The sequence below is a fragment of the Astyanax mexicanus genome, chromosome 24 (assembly GCF_023375975.1).
Source record: "Astyanax mexicanus isolate ESR-SI-001 chromosome 24, AstMex3_surface, whole genome shotgun sequence".
NCBI lineage: Eukaryota > Metazoa > Chordata > Actinopteri > Characiformes > Acestrorhamphidae > Astyanax > Astyanax mexicanus.
The window spans coordinates 19,070,424-19,082,995 of NC_064431.1; the positions used below are offsets into that span (position 1 = coordinate 19,070,424).

The window sequence follows — 12,572 nt, forward strand, 5'->3', positions numbered from 1 at the left end:
CAAGGCAGGTAGAAGGCATGCAGAGTAGACTGTTCACTTCAATAATTATAGGAATAATAGCAATAATCAATTTCTGAATCCTTCTATTCTGATACTCATGCATTAAAGAACAATGCTTCAAAGTTTCGGTTTCATCCACTACAGCATCAAAGGAGCTTTCAAGGAGTTCCAGTGTCTGCAGAGAAGTGTCTTGTAAAGAAGTTTAAAGAAGAGTTAGGTTATAAAACCCCAAACTGACAGATTGAGCAAGGAGAGCACTGTTCGCTGGGTATAAGATAGCAATGAGCATCAAGAAGCGCCTTGTGCAGGGTGTAAGATAGGGCCTTCGTTCTTAATTACAGGCACTTTGACAACCTAAAGTTACTTTAATGGCGTCATGCTACCAGTGGCCCCACTCCAAAATTATGGGATGGATCATCACTGGACACTATTAGGAACCAGTTGGGACATGTTGTTATACATTTATTACATTAATTTATTGTACGTGGTAAATTTTGCTTTCTCTATGAGTGTAATATAATAATATTACTACCATATTGTTATTTCTACCAAGGTCTCCATTAGTAAATACCAGTATTTGACTGGCCACAACTCTGCCCCAGTCCAACAGGTCTGACTGGTCCAGCCAGTAATCACCCACTGGCAGCCAGTGCACTACAGTGAGATACCTGACACTAATAAACCTCCCAGCCATCCCATCTTCTTATCTGCCTCTTTGTGGTCAGACAGGATTTAAATAAAGTAAATATAGTTCCCACTTTCTTAATTTGAAATTTGCCTTTTTCCACAACTCCTGCTATCAAAACAAAAACAGGAGAAACAAGGCAAACAGGCCTAGTTTTCCAGGACTGCCATTGGCTGCATAGAAACATTAGTGGCATTTCAACAATAGGGATGCCCTTTGTTAAAAAAAAGGTATTTCATGTAGCATGTCATGTGACCCTGCCTGGTAAAGGACAAAGCTTTGCTCTCAGAGCTTTAAGATGTACAGGGGTTGGACAATGAAACTGAAACACCTGTCATTTTAGTGTGGGAGGTTTCATGGCTAAATTGGAGCAGCCTGGTGGCCAATCTTCATTAGTTGCACATTATTGCACCAGTAAGAGCAGAGAGTGAAGGTTCAATTAGCAGGGTAAGAGCACAGATTTGCTCAAAATATTGCAATGCACACAACATTATGGGTGACATACCAGAGTTCAAAAGAGGACAAACTGTTGGTGCACGTCTTGCTGGAGCATCTGTGACCAAGACAGCAAGTCTTTGTAATGTATCAAGATCCACGGTATCCAGGGTAATGTCAGCATAACACCAAGAAGGACGAACCACATCCAACAGGATTAACTGTGGACGCTGTAAGATGAAGCTGTCTGAAAGGGATGTTCGGGTGCTAACCCGGATTGTATCCAAAAAACATAAAACCACGGCTGCCCAAATCATGGCAGAATTCAATGTGCACCTCAACTCTCCTGTTTCCACCAGATCTGTCCGTCAGGACAATAAATTATTGTGGTCTAAAACCAGGTGTTTCAGTTTTATTGTCCAACCCCTGTACACTACCAGTAAAAGTTTGGAAAAGTTTTACTAAAACCATCCAAACTATGAAGAAAAAACTTTCTCCTTCAGGATTTTCTGGCAAACAGCAGAATTCTTCTCTATATATGTGTTAGTTTTATGCCAGATGAAACGAAACACACACCTTCCAAACAAAAGTTCCACTTTTGTCACATCAGTCCAAAGAATATTTTTTTTGGCAGCCATCGTGTTCTTTTTGGTCAGCAGTGTTTTTTGCTTTTGAAAATCTCCCATGGAGACCATTTTCAAACAGTCACTTTCTTATTATTGAATCATTAACACTGACCTTAACTGAGGCAAGTGAGACCTCTAGTACTTTAAATGTTGTTCTGGGTTTTTTTGTGACCTCTTAGATGGGTTGTCCATGCCCTTTTGGAAAAATAATCATGGTCGGCCGCCCGGTCACTCCTGGGAAGGTTGAGCAGTGTTCCATGTTTTCTTTATTTGTGAAGAATAGCTCTCACTGTGGTCTGCTGTAATCCCAAAAGCGTAGAAATGACTCTGTAACCTTTTCCAGACTGATAGATGATCAATGACTTTGTTTTCTCATCTGTTTTTGAATTTCTTTAGATCATGGCATAATTTGTTGCATTTGGAGATATTTTATCCTGATTAATGTTACCAGACAGGTTCTATTTGATATGTTATTTTTTTGATTCCACAGGTTGTGGTTAGAAGTGACATTGAACTCAGCTTTCCAAAAAGTGTGATTAATCACATTTAATTTATGGGCTAGGTTGTTTTGGATAGTTTTTTTCTCTTAATAAATGAAATCATAATTTAAAAAGTGTTTTTTTGACAGGAGCCATTGTAATGAGAAAAAAAAAATGGTAGTTTTAATGTTATATTGTTGCTTTAGTGTCCAGATTTATTCTAATACTATTAACTCTGTCATATTTCAATATATTGGCAAACCATTATACCTGTCAGATAGTAATCACAATCATAGTACAGGTTTCCTAAAGCCTCTAATAACTTAGTAATTAATATCTAGCATTTTTTACTGTGCTGTTTGCAGTAGTGCAGTCAGTCCACTCGGCTGCGTAGACTGCAGTAGCGCAGACTGTGTGCCGGTGGGTCTGTCAGCGATTAACCTCTGACCCCTGTGAGCCTATTCGTCTAAACAGGAGCGGAAGCCGGCCGAGCTGAGTGGTCTCGGGTGGGTTGGGCTGTGGGTGTGTGTGATTACAGGGGAATGAAGAGCCACACATGCTTTCAGTGCCCCCCAGTAATTATATACACACACACGTGCCTGCATACACACACACACACACACACACACACACACACACATCAGGGATGATTGGTAAAGTATAATTTCGGCATTGTTTTGTAAACAAGTTGAGTTTGAAGATCATAGTGATGGTTGATATGAACGTGTGGATATCTTTGAGCTCTTTTTGAAGCAGCTAAAATTCTTTAAATTCTTTCAGACTGAATATTATCTTGTGTAGGGATGCACATATCATTTAGCAACTCAAAAAAATCTGCCAAAAATGCCCAAACAAAAAAATATATATATATTTTTCTGTTCCTGTGTTGGTTGGACATTTTTATGATTCAGGATTTTTTTTAACTATTCTTCTCTCCAATTATGCAATAGTCTCACTGACAACAGCACAACCCCATGTTATGATACCCCCACCACCATGCTTCACAGTTGGTAAGTTCATTTAGCAACTGAATATATTCTGCCAAAAATTCCCCTCCCCCCTTGGTTTGAAATGATTGAGTCAGGGTATGAAACCCCCACCACCATGCTTTACAGTTGGCAAGATGTGCCTTTTATGAAACGCCATTACTTTTTGTTTCTAAAAGGACCTTTTTTGAATCAGAACCGTTCGACTGAATGAGAAAAAAAAACAAATTATTTAAACCAAACAATGAAAAATTTATTTGAAGTCATATTGCAGTGTTTTACTTTTTATTTTAACTCTCTAACCTCATAAATTAAACAAAACAAATTGTTCAGCATCACTTATCACACATATCAAAACTCAAAGGTGTGAGCTGTACAGGACTAGGATAGTAACTAGGAGAGTGGCTGAGATAACTTTAGCTAACCTTTAGCATTTAGCATGTATTGGTTTGTGTTAATATCACTCATATGCACTGCTGAGGTACATTTGAGAGTACACTTGCACTAGTGAGGTTGCTAAATGTATGACTAGAACAGCACTGCTGAAATACAGTAAATGAATGATTTGAATAGCAATTGTGACAAATGTATTGTGCTTTGTTGGTATGTCTGCTGGGATGTTAAAATATTAATATGTTCGATAAATATTTGAAAAGCAAGACAAAACACATTTAGTCACATTTGAATTAGTTTTTTCAATAATGGAACAATTGGCAAATTAAATGAAAACATGCGTAAAAATGTGTTTAGTTTCGGTTTTGGCTGAATACGTTTTTTTTTATTTTGTTTCATCCCTAATCCTGTTACAGGAGACATCCTCCTATCAGCTTATTTTTTTTTAACAGATGGTTTGACATTTTTGACATTTAGAATATTCTATTACTATTCTACACCTTTGAAACAGCACATTCTGAGGGTATGATACACCCACCACCATGCTTCACAGTTGGCATAGAGTGCTTTTGTCTGTAAACGCACCTTTATCAAGCTCTAGAGTTCAGTTTTGGACTGGTTTCACTGGTTTAAATGTTGTTCTATGTTTGTATGCTTTGTAAGACTTTCCTAAAAAACTATTTTTTTTTTAGAGAACAGAAAACCTGTTAACTCCTTAAACAGTAGTTTTCTTTTAATAATCCCGGGCCACTATCTATTGGCCTCACCACCAACCCAACCAATATATTTGCATGTCTTATCATGTTTCCATTTATAGCAACAAAAAAAAAAAAGGATCCAAGTAGGTTTCCATTACTTCCCTCCCACCACCCATATTCCCTCCCACCACCCATATTCCCTCCCACCACCCATATTCCCAAAACTATATATATATATATATTTAACCAACATATAAACCAACATTGAAAATAATGGCATTTCTGTTCAACAATAAAATAAAACAAAAACAAAACAAACAAACAAACAAAAATATATACATATAGACTCATATATCGACCAGCGCTATGAGCATGTGACTTAAGTGTGTGCTTTTCTGTCTATAAACAAAACATCAGGAGTTGCATCATCATCCATTAACTTTGGATGGTAGGCCGGATTTTGCAATTTCATTCCAGTCAAATATTTGTAATATCCCTCACATAGAAACAGACTGTGTGTGTGTGTGTTTATTGCATAAGACTTTAGAGCTATGTGCCAGTGTAATTTGTAGTGCATGTCCGGGCATGCGGATGACCGTGGAGGGAAAGAATGGTGTAAGGAAAATATATATCTATGGAAATTTGAAAAAAAAAAAAAAACTCACATACCATAACTGTCACCTATTACCACTGCCTATTACCACGTCACCTATTACCACGGCCTTCTCTCTGTGTGAACAAATGTTGGCACAGTCACTGTGGTACTCCTTTTACTTTGGAAGTCTGAAGTTAAAACTGGGATAATGAAAAGCCGCTTGTAATTTTTTTTAGCCAGATTTAAAAAAGGAAGCTATCTCTAAGTAATATTTTCACTCTAACGTCTGGAAGCAGAGTGTTTCCCATTGCACACACATATCCTCTGTAGGTTTCCACTCTCTAAATCTGAGGTACAAAAAGAAAATTGAATTGCAAAAGAAAGAGAAAGAAAAGTCTGCAATGTTGTTAAATCCATTCTTTTCTTTTCACCTGTGCATTATTGCCCCAAGCAACAGCACAAGGCCAGAGGATGATACACCCACCCCCATGCTTCACAGATGCAAAGGTGTGCTTTACATGAAATCTACATAACCCTACTTTTGTTGAGCTCCACCAATTTCAAGCAGAAGAGGGGAAACCATTGTTTTTTAAACCCTGTTCTTCTCTCCGTTTCACACAACACAACCCCAGAGTATGATACACCTACCCCCATGCTTCACAGTTGGAAAGGTGTGCTTTACATAAAAATATAGTTCTTTTCTTTTTTCCAAACCCTACTTTCGTTGAGGTCCACCAATTCCAAGAAGTAGAAGGGTCATTGTTTTTGAGCCCTGTTCTTCTTTCTCTCCATCTGACACAACACAATTCCAGAGTATGATACACCCACCCCCATGCTTCACAGTTGGAAAGATGTGCTTTACATGAGACCTAGTTCTTTTCTTTCCTCCAAACCCTACTTTTGTTGAGCTCCACCAATTTCAAAAAGGAGAGGGGGGTCATTGTTTTTGAGCCCTGTTCTTCTTTCTCTCCATCTGATACAACACAATATCAGAGTATGATACACCCACCCCCATGCTTCACAGTTGCAAAGGTGTGCTTTACATAAAATATAGTTCTTTTCTTTTTTCCAAACCCTACTTTCGTTGAGCTCCACCAATTTCAAGAAGTAGAAGGGTCATTGTTTTTGAGCCCTGTTCTTCTTTCTCTCCACCTGACACAACACAACCCTAGAGTATGATACACCCACCCCCATGCTTCACAGATGGAAAGGTGTGTTTTTTTATGAAGTCTAGTTCTTTTCTTTTCTCTAAACCCTACTTTCGTTGAGCTCCACCAATTTTAGGAAGTAGAAGGGGAGTCATTGTTTTTGAGCCCTATTTATCTTTCTCTCCACCTGACACAACACAACCCCAGAGTATGATGCACCTACCCCCATGCTTCACAGTTGGAAAGGTGTGCTTTACATGAAATCTAGTTCTTTTCTTTTCTCTGAACCATACTTGTGTAGGTAGCAGGAGAGGGGCAATGAGTGTTTTTAAACCATGTGCTTCTCTCCACCTGACACAACACAACCCTAGAGTATGATACACCCACCCCCATGCTTCACATTTGGCAAGGTGTTCTTTACATGAAATATAGTTATTTTCTTTTCTCCAAACCCTACTTTTGTTGAGCTCCACCAATTTCAAGAAGTAGAAGGGGAGTCATTGTTTTTAAGCTTTGTTTTTCTTCTCTCCACCTGACACAACACAACCCCAGAGTATGATACACCCACCCCCATGCTTCACAGTTGGAAAGGTGTGCTTTTTATAAAATGCCATTTCTTTTTGTCTCTAAAAAGCACCTTTATCAAGCTTTAGAGAGGTCTGTTTTGGACTAGATTCGTTGATAATATGCCCTTTAATGCTCGTAGTTGTGTTTTTGGTTTAGAAAATGTGATGAACTGGATGAACTACCTTGTATGGCCTGAACTTTCATACTTTTTAGTTTTGTCTAAACCAAAACAGCAGGTTGAGTCAGATTATCGCCCGCTATTAAACAACAAAAGAAGAAAAAGAAGCGGTGTTGTGCCAAAATATGACTCCACTTGGAATGCACGCTCATCACCAGTACCAGTATGGGTGCAACGGATTACACTTGTGGTTCCTGTATCTACTGTAACTGTAGATTAACTCTTTGTAAAACAGAAACAGAAACAAAAAAAAGGAATCTGAGGGGAATCAGGAAAACACTCATTCTGCCGGAGGCGGTTTCTGGCACAACACCTTGGAAAGGCAACTGACACAACACACTGCAATCCCATGCTTATCCTTCTACAAGCAACCTTCTAAAAATCAGTGTGAAGTATAGTCAGACTCTGCCTATATAGGTGATGATGTGAGAACATAGTAAAGGTCTTTCGTAAGCTGAGTTAAGAAATTGCAATGTGAAACCAAAACTAAATGGAACAAATGTACCGTATACAGTGTAACAAAGACATGAACCTTGGTTCAGACCCCTAAAGTTCTGGATCTGGAACTTTCAGGTGTGAAAATCCTATCAGATAAGTTAACATAAGTCTCATTTTTCCTCAACTTTAGGTTTATGGACTTAGAAGCGGAATCCATATTTGGGTTATAAATTTTTATTCTCAGGCTTCAAGGCTTTGCGTTTCCCATTCCACTCATCTCCACGGGGTTTTCCCGTCTCTAAACCGGAGCTAAAAAAGGAAAAATCCACTTTTCCCTCCACTCCTGAAGCCAGGAAGGGTTCTGCTCTGAGACTCTGAGGGAGAAAAGAGAGGGAAAAGTGAGGGACGAGTGCAGGAGAGGGGGAACGATTGTTTTCGGGCCGCCGGAGGTTTCATGTTTCTTCTGCTCTGCCCTGGAGCTCTCGATTCTTCTTCTGCTCGCTCACCCACTCTCTCTTTCTTTCTCTCTGATTCTCCCTCTCTCTCGCCCCGATTCCCCCACCCCCCTTCAGTCAGGCCACACCACACGCTGGTTCAGGAAGGGAAGAAGGAGGCAGAGAAGAAACCTCATTTGAGGAAATCGGACGCAGGGAACGACTCGGAAAGGTAGGCGCTGATTCTTTCATTCTTTTCATTCTTTCATTGGTTCTTTCAGCAGACGCTTCCGGAGATAAGAGGCCAAGGTTCTCCCACGTCCTTGACCGTACCTTTACTAGAACACTCTCTTTTATCCTCCCTTCTTATTCATCTTATTCGTCTTTCAACCGTTCAACCATCACTTCGATGCTAGCGGCTGAAGCACCAATCCCGCAGAATCAATAGACCTGAGAGCATGGGTGGATCTGTACCATGGGTTGCACTGACTAATGGAGCAGCAGGAACTCAATTATCCTCTAACAAAGCTAAAAATGGTTCTTGGCGCCGCAACGAAGGACAATAGAGGAACAGGTTTTCACTTTAAGCAATGCTGCTCTCAATGAAAGAGCTGGTCTTCTCTAAAGAACTCTACAATTTAGGGATCTCAATTGTGCTCTTTAAAGAACCATTCACTAAAAAAGCATTTAGACACTTTTTTATTACCTGTAGAACCTTTTACTTCAGATATTTCAGGTGTGTTCTTCAAAGAACCATTCACTGGAAAGCTGAAAAGCATTTAGACACTTTTTATTATCTGTAGAACCTTTATCTTCAGTCACTTCAGGTGAGTTCTTTAAAGAAACATCCACTGAAAAGCATTTAGACACTTCTATTACCTGTAGAACCTTTCACTTCAATCACTTCAGGTGTGTTCTTTAAAGAACCATTTACCGAAGAGCATTTAGACACTTTTATTACCTGTAGAACATTATCTTTTGTCTTTCAGGTGTGTTCTTCAAAGAACCATTCACTAAAAATAGCATTTAGACACTTTTTATTACCTGTAGAACCTTTATCTTCAGTCATTTCAGGTGTGTTCTTTAAAGAACCATTCTCTGAAAAGGTAAAAAGCATTTAGACACTTTTTTATTACCTGTAGAACCTTTATCTTTAGTAATTTCAGGTGTGTTCTTTAAAGAACCATTCACTGAAAAGCATTTAGACACTTTTATTACCTGTAGAACCTTTATCTTCAGTCATTTCAGTTGTGTTCTTCAAAGAACCATTCTCTGAAAAGCATTTAGACACTTTTATTGACTGTAGAACCTTTTACTTCAGATATTTCAGGTGTGTTCTTCAAAGAACCATTCACTGAAAAGCATTTAGACATTTGTATTGCCTGTAGAACCTTTATTTTTAGCAATTTCAGGTGTGTTCTTCAAAGAACCATTCACTAAAAAAAGCATTTACACACTTTTTTATTACCTGTAGAACCTTTTACTTCAGATATTTCAGGTGTGTTCTTCAAAGAACCATTAACCAAAGAGCATTTAGACACTTCTATTACCTGTAGAACCTTTCACTTCAATCACTTCAGGTGTGTTCTTTAAAGAACCATTCACTGAAAAGCTGAAAAGCATTTAGACACTTTTATTTCCTGTAGAACCTTTACCTTCTGTCATTTCAGGTGGTTCCACTTTGGCATCACCTCAAAAGGGACCTTAGTTTTAGGTGTTCTTCAAAGAAAACATCTATTTGTGCTGTTGAGTTCCTCACAGAGAAACAAAAAAAAATGTTGGTTGAATGAAGGACCTTTCATGTCAGTGATCTCAGGAGTGTTCTTCTGTGGCATCACCTCAATTGACTTTTTTGGAGCCTTCAGTTTTAAGAGTTTATTTTTTTAAGGTGCACTAAACCCCCTGATTTTGGCTTACTCCACCCTCAGCTCCAATTTGAAAAATGCTAAAAAAAGATGGAAGGTGTAGATTGAGACTAAGTGATGTATGTGATGTATGGGTTTAGGGGCGGGGCAGAAACGAGAGCTGATTGGGCTGAGCAGTGTGGATGGTTGGATGTCAACCGATGGTTGGATGTCAGCAGGGGGGTGGGATTATTGATTGACTGATCTGCATAATCTGCATAAGCACATCAAGGTAGACACTTGGGTTCTTCAAAGAAGGACTTTTTTGGCTGGCTGAAGAAACCTTTCTCTTCAGTGACTTATTACAACCCTTCAAAAACATTAACTGAAAGGTGCTTCTTTAAATAATGGTACTTTTAAATGTTCTCAAAAAAAAAAAAAAAAAAACGGTGCCACTTTAAAATAAGACTACCTTTATAAAGGGTTCGTAAATGGTTTACAATTGGTTTATTAATGGTTACTAATTAGGTTGTAAATGCCTTAAAAATATGAATATCAATAATCAGTTATAACACATACCTAGAAAGTGCAACAATATAGAGGGTTGTGGGTTCACTATTTGGCAAACAACAGGACATTGTTGCCCTTTCTACGTATGTGTTATAAAGTATTATTAATGATTTTTAAGGCATTTACAACCTTATTACTAACCATTAATAAACTAATTGTAAACCATTTATAAACCCTTTATAAAGGTAGTGTTATTTTAAAGTGGTACCAAAAAAACATCTAATTATGCTGTCATGTTCCTCACAGAAGAACTACTGCTGGTTTGCCTGAGGAACCTTACAGAACCTTCAGTGATCTTAGGTGTATTTTTCTGTGGCATCACCTCCATTGACATTTTTGGAGCCTTTTGGAGTTCTTTTAAAAAGAACCTTTTTTTGGCTGGCTGAAAAATCTTTCTCTTGAGGGGTTTGGTAGAATACTTCAAAAACATTAACTGAAAGGTTCTTTTCCCAACAGTTTTAAGTGTTCTTCAAAACGTGCATCCAATTAGATGTTTGTGTTCTGTCCAGAAGCCCTTTTTGCTTACCTGTGGATAATTCCATTCAAGGGCTTCAGGTGTGTTCTTTCATGAAGCGTTTTTTAAAAGTCTTATATTTTTTCTGATATTTCTTTGGATTCTTGGATCTTCCACAGCAAAGTTTCTCAACTCCTTGGAACCGCAAGCACTTCAGATCTTTTTATCTCATGTTTTGGCTAACCTGAGGCTTAGACAGTACTCTTGACCAAACACCAGCTTTACAAAACTCAACAAATTCAACTGTAGTTCATTGTAGGTCGTTGCTGTCACTGTTAACCCAGATTTAAAAACTCAAGCAAAGTTTAATCACATGAAAGTATGATGGCAAACGGCCAAAACTCTTGAAAGATGAAGGTTTGATGAGCAGATTCATTTGTAGGGAAAGGAAAAAATACATATTGTCGCTTTCACAGAAATACCTTGGTACCACTTTGAAATAATTCTCCTTTATAAACGTTCTTGAAAGAAAACATCTGATTGCGCTGTTGTGTTCCTCACAGAAGAACCACTGTTGGTTGAATAAAGAACATTTCACTTCAGTGATCTCAGATAGGTGTTTTTCTGTGACATCACCTCAATGGACTTCAAGCAGTTTTTGGAGTCTTTGGTTTTAAGGTTCTTCTTCTTTGACTGGCTGAAGTACCTTAATAAAGAAGCCTTATTTTACAGTGGTACTGAACTTTGTATGCTCCAACAGCAACTCACAAGAGAATGAAAATAAGTTTATATTTCAATGCTGTTTCAAGTCATTTTGGAGCATTCTGACGCAAAATACAGCTCTGGAAAAAAATAAGAAACCACCTACAAATGATGAGTTTCTTTGATTTTACCAAATTGAAAAACTCTGGAATATAATCAAGAGGAAGATGGATGATCACAAGCCATCAAACCAAACTGAACTGCTTGACTTTTTGCACCAGGAGTAAAGGCATAAAGTTATCCAAAAGCAGCGTGTAAGACTTGTGGAGGAGAACATCATGCCAAGAACTGCTATTAAAAACCAGGGTTATTCCACCAAATATTGATTTCTAAACTCTTAAACCCTTTATGAATATGAACTTGTTTTCTTTGCATTATTTGAGGTCTAAAAGCTCTGAATCTTTTTTGTTATTTCACCCATTTCTTATTTTCTGCAAAAAAAAATGCTCTAAATGACAATATTTTGATTTGGAATTTGGGAGAAATGTTTTCTGTAATTTATAGAATAAAACCACAATGTTCATTTTACTCAAATATAAATCTATAAATAGCAAAATCAGAGAAACTGATTCAGAAACTTTAAAGTGGTCTTTTATTTTTTCCAGAGCTGTAAACAGCAATTGGTAGTCGAAGGACAAATTAGACAAAACTATTAGATAGATAGATAGATAGATAGATAGATAGATAGATAGATACTTTATTTATCCCGAAGGAAATTTAGGATGTACTAAATATTAGGCAAGACTAAACTAAGTTTAGCTTTCTGTAAGGTTAACAATCAGGTTGTTAGCCTAAAAGGTTCCACCTTCATCAGTAGGCTCCTCCTCCTGATTGGTCAGAGAGCTTGGTTATGATGGGAAATCCTTGTATGCCTCAGAGCACTAGAGCAGGTTGGCATGCAGCACAGTTTAGCGTGTTAGCGTAGCATGGTAAATGAAACAGAAAAATTCAGAGTCAGATCCAGCTAAGCTTAAAGTTAGCTGGCGTAGCAAGAAATGTTGCTTGGGGAGACAGACCCTGATCCGGCCTGTCAGGTCATTATCAGGTCCTGCCTGAGCTGGATTAGGAGTGCTGGGGCAGGAGATACTAGTCTACTTTAGTTTAGCTGATGGAGGCAAGGTACACAGGTCTACCACAGGAAACACAGTTCCACTTGAACGACTCCAAGGACAAGAATGCAGGAAGAGATATATATATTTTACTTCAGTAGGGTTTAAGTAGTGTATACTGAATAGAATCAGAAGATTAAAAGTCTTTGCCCAAGCCCCTGTGGTCACCAA

General features: G+C 38.2%; 1 long non-coding RNA gene across 1 annotated transcript in view; it reads left to right on the forward strand.

The window, feature by feature from the left end:
* LOC125787411 (uncharacterized) overlaps positions 1–12,572 on the forward strand; it is a 94,286-nt gene that overhangs the window by 56,978 nt on the left and 24,736 nt on the right. Inside the window, exon 2 of the long non-coding RNA XR_007429282.1 lies at positions 7,801–7,894. This is a non-coding gene — a long non-coding RNA (uncharacterized LOC125787411). The remainder of the gene's footprint in view (positions 1–7,800; positions 7,895–12,572) is intronic.